The following is a 9,365-nucleotide window of genomic DNA, read 5'->3' as shown; positions in this document are numbered from 1 at the left end:
GCAGCGTTGTGCACAGCTCCTTTGCTCCTCAGGCGCGTCAGATTCGGTGCGCTTAGCTCAGCTGTCCCGAGCGCAGCCAGGGGCCATGCTGCAGTGCCAACCTATGGGCTATTCTGTTGTCACTTACACAGTGAGGGTGACGTTAACAGGTACCTCGAAGCCCATTCGTTTTGTCACGGACATCGTGTCCCCCACCCCTGTCCCGTGTCATGCACCAGCCCTTGACACAGCTCACCTCCCAGGCTGGATGTGGCCAGCCGTGTGGTGGCCAGTGGGCCCAGGTGACCGCGCGCCCTCACAGTGCTGAGCGGGCAGGACATGGGCACAGCTACTTCGCTCTTCAGACACGTTAGATTCGGTGTGCTTAGCTCAGCTGTCCCGAGCGCAACCAGGGGCCGTGCTGCAGTGCCAACCTATGGGCTACTCTGTTGTCACTTACACAGTGAGGGCGACGTTAACAGGTACCTCAAAGCCTATTCGTTTTGTCACAGACATCGTGTCCCCCGCCCCTGTCCTGTGTCACGCACCAGCCCTCGACACAGCTCACCTCCCAGGCTGGATGTGGCCATTCGTGTGGTGGCCAGCGGACCCAGGTGACCGTTTGCCCTCACAGTGCTGAGCGGGCAGGACACAGGGTGCCACTCCGGCCACTGACTGGGACGTGCTCCGGGCTCTGTGGGCCAGACAGTGACTATGTCACATGGCAGAACCCAAAGCGGGGTGGAGGGGGGCCACGGTGGCCCTCAGGGGAGGCCCGCCGAGTCCGCGACGGCGGGTGACACATGCAGGAGACAGCAATGTGGCCAGCGGTGTGCCCCGATGCAGTAAAAACAAGGTGCACGTTATGCCGTTTCCGCCAGAGAAAAGCGTGTCTTTCACTTTAGGGTCGGGCGGAGCTGTCCCCTTCCAGACAGGGAGTTTGTCACCGGCGTCCCAAACTCCGCCCAGCCTCCGCGGTGGCACTCGGATTCCTGCCACGCGATGAAGTGTGACTTCTGTTTTCTCACAAGGAATCGTGACAGACACCCAGCACCTCCCGCCGTGGCTTTAGGGCGGCTCGTCGCCCTCTAATCGGGAGATGGGGATCTCCGAGTTTGTCTACACGTTTATGACTCCAAACGCTTACAGCCCTAAAGGGAATTGGCACATTCGTCACTGTCGCCCGCTCTTTAAGAGGCCACGTTTTCTTGTCTGATGAAAGCTCTGTCTCCATGTTCCCATTGACTTGGCTCCAAGGACTAACATCCTCTGCTGACGGCACTTATTTATTTGTGAAATTAAAACGGGCGTTCTGTTAAGATTATAAAAGTCGTCAGCTAAAGAGAATTTAGAAATAGGAAACATGTCCCATTGTCCAGCCATGCGGACGACTTAATCTTTTCAGACCCAGTGTTGTATAGACACGTAATAAATCCGGATTTCTGTTTTTCAAAATGCAGGCCAGGGTTCGTCTTGTGCATTTGCATTAAGACGTTGAGTTTGGCGTCTCAAAATGTTTATGGAGGGCGAGGAGGCAGCGGAGGGGAGCAGGACTCGAGGGAAATGGCGAGTGCTGAGCGGAGTTCTAGCGAGAACCGTTTTATGAAACTCTGCTTTCTGCGTGTGTGCATGTGTGCGTGTGTGCGTGTGTGCATGTGTGCGTGCGTGTGTGCGGGTGTGTGCGCATGCGTGCGTGTGTTGTGAGTTGTCAGATTCGACAACCGCAAATCTAGATCGTGATATAGCATGACTCTCAGAAATTCCCTGGTTCATCCCTCTTATTCAAACCAGAACAATAAATCCTGTAACTTAAATAGAAAAATAAAATCGCACGAATCCCCCCGGTCATATTCCCCCCGCCCCCGGCGTATTCCAGGACTGTGGCTCCCCGTCCTGCTTAGCATTTCTGAAGCCTGGGGAACCCCTTCTAGCTGCACCAGCCTTTCGGCCTGTTCTCATGTGGACGAGTTTTCCCTTACGAGAGATTTGTGGAGCAGAGATTGGAATTTGAATGCTGGCGAAGTTTCCATAACCTTCCACACAGAAAGGTTGAGACCGGGACTGCACCCCCTCAGGGGTGTCCCAGCCTGTGGGACCGGGACGCCGCTGCACACATCGTGGGCGGTTGTGGGGCTCCATGCGAACCCCTTTTCTAAACGCCAAGTACTCCTTACAGTGACCCGAGGGTAGCGTAACTTCGACGTGAGACGCGTCATGGAAGCGAGCGCGTGGAAACGAGCGTCCGCCGCTGCGGGCTGCGGGGCGCAAGGTCAGCAGGTCTCTCTCTCCCCGTCCCACCCGACCGTGGACTTGGCCGGGCCAAACAGCGACGCGTGCTGGACGGACAGCTGCCTCTGAGGAATTCCGGAAATCCGAGATTGGGAGTGAAACCAGATTGTCCCAAACATCACTCTTGGTTATTACGTGTGCGTGTGCACACAAACACGCACACGCCTCTTAGTCCTTGGTTACTTTGGCATATGGAAAATATCAATAATTTAGGCTTATGAAGCTGGACTCGATAATTAATGAGCTCTATGTTAAAGATTAGCACTACAATTGGAGCTAAACGTTTTACTTTGATTCGACCTTCATGTGCAGCAATTATCTCAAATAAAAAGTCTAGTTTTCCATTTTTTATGACTAGGGGACCAAAAATCTGACTCGCAGTTTTATTCATTTTAGTTCCTTCATGTTCGCTTAAAATCCTTCCTGTACGATGCCATCTTAACAATCTCGGAAGGGACATCCGGTAACGAGGGGACCTTGGAAAGTCATCTCAGAGTCGCATCTGAGGCACAGCCAAGACCACGCGCGCGTGTCCCGCCAGCCCGCGCACATCGCCATGCGCACCGAAATCCACAAGGAATTGGATATTCGAAGCGATGTGATTTAACGGCATTGAACAATGCACGATGTCCCTTTACTGCTTTCACCGTAAGCTCGATGCAAAGTAGCAGATACTACGGAGCTCGCTTGAGAGTAAACGCTTCAGGTTGTAATTACCTTCGGCATCTCTGAGAGGAAAGGACTTTATTGCCAGGCAACCATTTTTCTAATTACGAGAGATGGGAAGGGAGGGGAGGGCACGCATGTTTAGCGAGGGGAATAACTTTGAAATCTATGGCACTTACAACCGTGCGTCCTCCACGCCCCACGCCCACACTGCGGATGTCTCCGCCCGGCACCCTCCGCCCCTGCACCGCACCCGGGGCCCCTCACAGGCCGCCCTTTGCCCGCACAGCGCAGTGTGGGATCCAAGGGTGCTGGATTTGAAACGCAGACGCGGCTCTCCTCGCATCTGTAATTGGCCTTTATTTTCCGGGCCCTGAAGAAGCCTCTATCTCGTTCATATTTCTACGGAACTAAGTGACCGTGTAGCTACGTGTAGTTATATGACAGACGGCAATGTGCTCTCTGAGACTCGGTCTGATTGTGGGTGAAACCGGAGGCCAGTCGCTCAAGCAGTCCGCCAGCAAGCAGGGCACCAGATCCATCTTCTTTGCTTCTGATGAGGCTCTGCTACGTGTGTGCGGGGTGTGTGTGTGTGTGTGCGTGTGCGTGCGCGTGCATCATTTTCTATATGATTGGTCAGAGTGTGAGGGGAAGTACAGCATCGAATTTATGCTCGTGGCAGTTTTCTGTAAAGCATACCGACAGAGGTGAATTGGCAGATTCTTGGTTCACCATCTTTTATGCAATATTGCCCTCTATGGGAACCTAAAATATTGAAGATTTTAGCAGGGTGCCAGGTGTAGGCTTTGATACCCTTCTGTGGTCTTCACATGCTCCCCCCACCCCTAAATTTAATCACTGCCCTCTTCCTCACCCTCCAACAGACAGCTGGCCTGGCAAACAGATTCATCATTCCTTTACTACGCAGAGTGTTCGCAGTCTCACTTTATTCCCTACAGAATTAATTTCCTTTTATTTATTTATAGTACATTCAATTATGTGTTTTGTCTTCTTTTGATAAACTATTTCTGTCTTCAGAGTGCTTCATTTATTTCCAGTTAATTTATAATCATCTCATGTATGATCATTTCTATTCAGAAAGAGAAAACTTCAATTAAAGTCCTAAAATAAAATGGCACTTATTACCATGAAGGAGACAGACACATTGCGTGATGGAGCATTTAGAAATTACCCCTGTCATTCTTTTGATTATCTAAGTACAAATCAAAGTAAATGTCCATAAATATTTTAAATATTTAGAGAAGAAAGGAAGGCTTTATTCTTATTAAAATCTCTCTGTTTGTGACTGACAAGAGAGAGACCAGGCTGAGCTGGTCCCTGTCATCCGCGGGGACAGCTGCTGGACAGCGCACGTTGGCGTCGCTTCGAAGTGAGTTGGGTGTGGGATTCGGAACCGGCACCGCGGTTTCCTCGAACATGTGTCTGTGTGCGGGACGTGCACCCGCTTCCCCGCTCCCTAGTTCCCGGCCGCCGCCATTCACGCACCCCTTACGCGGAAGTTTGACGTTAAAGCGCAGAATCTGCTCTACCCCCCGGCGCTGCTTCGACTATCGATACAGCTTTTAAACAAATGTCCTCGAAAAGCGAAGATTTCATTGCCGGATCATGATCGGGGCTCAGGATGACCGCTGGTGTCTAAGACAGGTAACGGCAGCAATGCCGTGCTCATACCTGATGCCAGCGGGCAGGTGGCTCCGCCGGCCCTCGGCCCTCGGCCTTATGGCTTGTGTTCACCAGCATCGCCTCTCAGGCCTGAAGGGGGCTCCCGGCCATTGCAGGCCGCCTGTCCGGCATTCCGTTCTGGGGGCATTGCCGGCGGCTCACGCTCTCCACACCCCCCACCCACTCACTGAACTGAGATCGGACAGGGGGAGCAAGGCACCGAGCTGGCCTGAGGGGACAGACGCCGCCTTTGGGGGCTCCCGCCGGTGGCCGCGGCCGCTGGGGCGGCTCATTGACGGATGCCCTACCCAGGGGCTGACCATAGGGAACAAAGCTGCCGGCGCAGCCGAGATGAACGGGGAGACCCCCGCCCTGCGCCACGGAAGGCTTTCCAGGAATTTGTCACCCCGGTGCTAGCGATCTGGGCTGCGCACAGGCTTCGCCCTTTCAGCCTTTGGGACTTCAGAGGATAGAAAATGACTCGACTCCTGAGGCCTCAGTCAAAAGGGGATCCCCCTCGAACCGTAATGAAATTCTGGCAAACGCCATACGGAGGAAGGAAGGAACCAGAAGCCCGGCGCAGCGCACCGGGGCGGCCCCCCGGCACTCAGAGACCTGGGGGCGGGATGCTCCGCCCCATGCCCCCCAGGGCGGGGCCCGGCTTCGGGGCCTTCTCCAGCCTTCCAGGGAGAGGTGCCCTGACAGTCCTCGTCGCAGGGATCCCGCGATGGAACGACTGAGACCCCCGCTAGCGCCGCGCGCCCCCACCCGGTGACAGGTGTGTCCCCCTCTGGTGCCAGTGACAGGTGTGCCACCCTCTCGCGCCCGACGCGGAGTTTGTGGTTCCTCGATGCTTTGGCCAACACCTGCTGTTTATTAAAGTCGCGCTCCTTGCGGCCGTCGTCAGCCCACCGAGGATCGGGCCGCTTGTCCCCCGTTTGTCCCCCGCTTGTCCCCCGCTCGGTCCTTCCAGCGCCGCCTCTTCTAACGCGTGATTCGGGGCGCGGGCGCGCCGCTCTCTCTTGCTAAAGCAGTGCGCCCCAGCGACACCGGCGAGAAGGTCCTTCCTGCCACCTGCGTTCCCGCTTCGTCCCCTGCCTCGGGACCTTGGCGACAGGACGTCCAGATGGATAGTGGGATGACACTGGGACCCCGCTCCCCGGAGCTAATTTTCCTCCCCACGTCTGATTCCCACGTCTGATTCCCACGGCGCGATCGGGCTTTGTCCGCCTTCATTCTCACCTGGGTTCTTACCCGAGGAATTACCAGCGGAAGGGCCATTTTTTCCTTAAGAAATTTTTTTTGCTGTATTAGTCACTCGCAGCCCAATTAGAGGCTCTTTTCCCCGAAGGCATGAACTTTGAGCACAGCCCTTGCTTCTCTTCATGCTTTTCCCCTTAAAAATAGAGTTAGTGAGAGCCTTTCGTGCTAGTGCGGACAACTGGGAAGTTGTTCAGAAAACGAAAAAAACGCTCCAAGAAAATGAGACGGAAAGTGGCGCCGTGGAGACGAAAACCCGCGCACGCGACCTTTGGGACTTTAGATTGTAAATGACATTCCTCGTGTTCAGAGTTGTCATTTTTGCAGTAGAATTCAGAGAAATGAAACTTGAAAAAAAATAAAAATGTGTATTTAAAGCTACAATATCTTCTACTTATAATCTGTATGTGCATGAGAAGGGTGTTTTTTTTTAATAGAAATTACAAGGTACTTGCAAATATTTCTTTGGCATTTTATTTGCAAATTCCTATTTATTTTAGAATGATAGATTTAAAACTGGCCTTTGGTAACAGGTAAAAAAAAGAAGTTAATGGGAAAGAAAATAATGAATAATAATTTTAGAAATAATTAAATGTGAATTTTTCTGGTCGTCTAATATTTCTATTAGTAAATATAATTACCTCTGACTTTCACTTGAAAAAATTAACTGACCTATATACCAAAAAAATGGATTTTCTTTTTTTAATGCATGTGTGTGGTTCTGTTTTGTTTCTTCCATGAACAAAGGCACCGGTCTACACTCTATAAGGTTTACCTGCCTTTTAAATGTGTAGCCTGGAATATTTCCAAAGTTTTTCTTTTTTTAGTTTTACAATTTCAGAACCATACATATAATAAATTTTTGAACTTTCGAGGAAGCAATTGAATAAACATATGTAGAGCTCCAAAAAATGTATTCGTTAAACAAGTTCAATTTAAGAAAAGTCCATTGAGGGCTGGACCCGTGTCTTAATAGGTAAAGGGAAATTATATCACCCCTCACGGGTGTCAGAAGAAAAGTAACAGCGTTTCACTATGCACAGCTGGGCAGGTGGTTTGCGTAACGGGTGTTATTACACGCTAACTGGAGAGACGCTCCCTCCGACTTGAGTGTGAGGCCTGTGAATTGTGGAGCACAGGGTGGGTGATTCAAAAGCACTAGGAGTAAAATCATTCTTCCCTGTCTTCCGCTGTGTATCGCATTCCCTCCAAGCATCGCTCAAGGTCATCGACTTCATTTCTCCTACACAGCAGGCCAGAAAATGGTAAAAGTTAACACTTTCGCAAATAAATTTTTTAATCATTGGAAAATACAACATCAAAAGGAAATTTTAAGAATAAAACTATTTAAGGTAGTTTTAGGGTTATGTCATTTTTATGTTGAGTGTGGGCACTATGCATTTCCCCCACTATTCCCAAGAGGAGGAAGGGAAGCACTTTCTGGGTGGTTGTCATTTATGTGCTGGTGAGTCCCGCTGTCCCCGACAGTTAAAATAACTGAGTAAATAATGAGAAAACGACAGTAAAGCGGTTTCCTTTTTTATCTTCCACCATGAATTTGAACTCAGAGTTTCAGATTTTTATCTTTTTTAACGTAGCGTTTAACAGATATTTTTAAGTATTTTATGTTAGAATTCTATGTTAAGAATATCCTCCATTGATATATATAACACATTTTACATTGTCCACGTACTCTTACTTTATTATTCATTTTACTCCAAATAATTATGTTATGTTCCTTTACCTATGATGTTTTATAGGCTAATACTGGAGAAAAAAAAAAATCAACAACTTTAACTTGTAATCAACTAACACCAACCGTTGTTGTCCCCAGGGCTGAGGACGTAAACCCTGCCCCATGTTTTAATGTCACAGTTTGATCATCAAAACCACCGCACTATCATTTCGTTCTAGTCACTGAAATTACTCCGATGAAGTGGCATCCCTTATAGAGTTGTAAAGTGGAAATATGTCCATGGCATAAAGAACTGGAGTATTTTTTTAATGTTTCTTTTCTTTCTTGCGTAGGTGAGACAGGAATGATGAGGAAACTTGAATAAATAAAAAGGCATTATTAGTATTAGAAACTGCATAAAATGGAAAACCTCCCATCGGCTCTTTATCTATTTGATCTCGTGGCTCCGTGGTTGGCGTTTGGTGGCATGGTGCTGCTCTCACCATGACTTTATAGGAGATCACTGACATTTTTAACTGCAATTCATGTATCTATGTTGAATTTTGTTGTGTCTCACTAGAAATTCTGACCTGACCTTGAAATGCATCTGTGCTTTCCCGAGCACCCCAAAAAGGAGTAGGCAGTTCTGGGGCTCTTCTTTGGGGAGCTCCAAGCTGTAAACTTCTTGAATGGACCTTCGGCCTGCGCATGCGAGAAAGTGTCCGGCCCGTGGGCTGTGAGCTGCGGGTGGCAGTGTTCGCCAGCGGCAAATGATGGGCAGAGTCTTTTACTTCCCTAGAACGCTTTTCCCGCCCTCCGTGGCGCACGTCTGCAGCTCGCTGGCCCTCGAAGCCTGGTGCAGGCCAAAACCACTAGTCACGCTGGCTGCCCTACGACGAGTCATGCAGAGGCCACGTCGCACATAACTGCTGGGTGTCGGGGGACTGCCCCCACCTACACGGCGAAGGTGACCAATAGCACCCCAGTAATCCAAGCGGAACTCTTTGTGACCAAAGATACAGCACACGTGGATGCTCTGGGTTTGAGAGAAGTTCGAAGCACAGTTTTCTAGCCCGTCAGGGGTCTTGGGCAGAGCTGTCATCAGCACATTTTATCCCGCCAAACTGGGTGGCGGGGGCTCAAGAAGGTGCGGGAGGCGTCACGCGGCCCAGAATGAAGCCGCTGGCAACAGCAGCTTCCGTCCTGTGTGTCTTTGAACGAAGATGTTCAGAGAACTTTGCAGAGTGAAGAAGTGTAGTGAATATCTTTCTGAGTTCACGCGAGTTAGAGGACATCTTCCTTTCACGTTGCCAGGTAGAAAAGGAGACGTGGGGACAAGTGGCTTTTGTCCCCATGCGGGAAATAGAAGAGAGCTTTTCCATAATAATCCATTAATTTACCTGAGTTAATCCAACGACCAGTGGACCCGCGCTCACACGCACACCGCGACACGTTCTCTCCTGCGAACTCCTACCCTGGTCTGAGGCCGCTTCTAATTTGGGGAGTGTGTCGCCCATAACATTTCTGCAGGTCTCACGGTGGCCTTTGTCCGGTCACAGTTCCAGGTTTCGCGGGCGCACGTTCACCGCGGAGAACCCGGCCTTGAACTTTTCTCTTTTGACCCAGTGGCATCTTTGGGGTCTCTGGGGCGAAGTGGAGTTGAGTCCTCGGATGTCGTAGGCGACAGCCTAGCCGTGGGGGGCAGGGGCGGGGAGCGGAATGGGGGGACCACAGCCCAGCCTTGGGGGGACCACAGCCCGGCCGCAGGGCGGTGGGGGGGACCACAGCCCGGCCGCGCGGGGTCGGGGCGGAG

This window comes from Pteropus alecto, unplaced genomic scaffold (genome assembly GCF_000325575.1).
Source record: "Pteropus alecto unplaced genomic scaffold, ASM32557v1 scaffold17, whole genome shotgun sequence".
In the NCBI taxonomy this organism is placed as follows: domain Eukaryota; kingdom Metazoa; phylum Chordata; class Mammalia; order Chiroptera; family Pteropodidae; genus Pteropus; species Pteropus alecto.
This window is presented reverse-complemented; position numbering follows the sequence as displayed.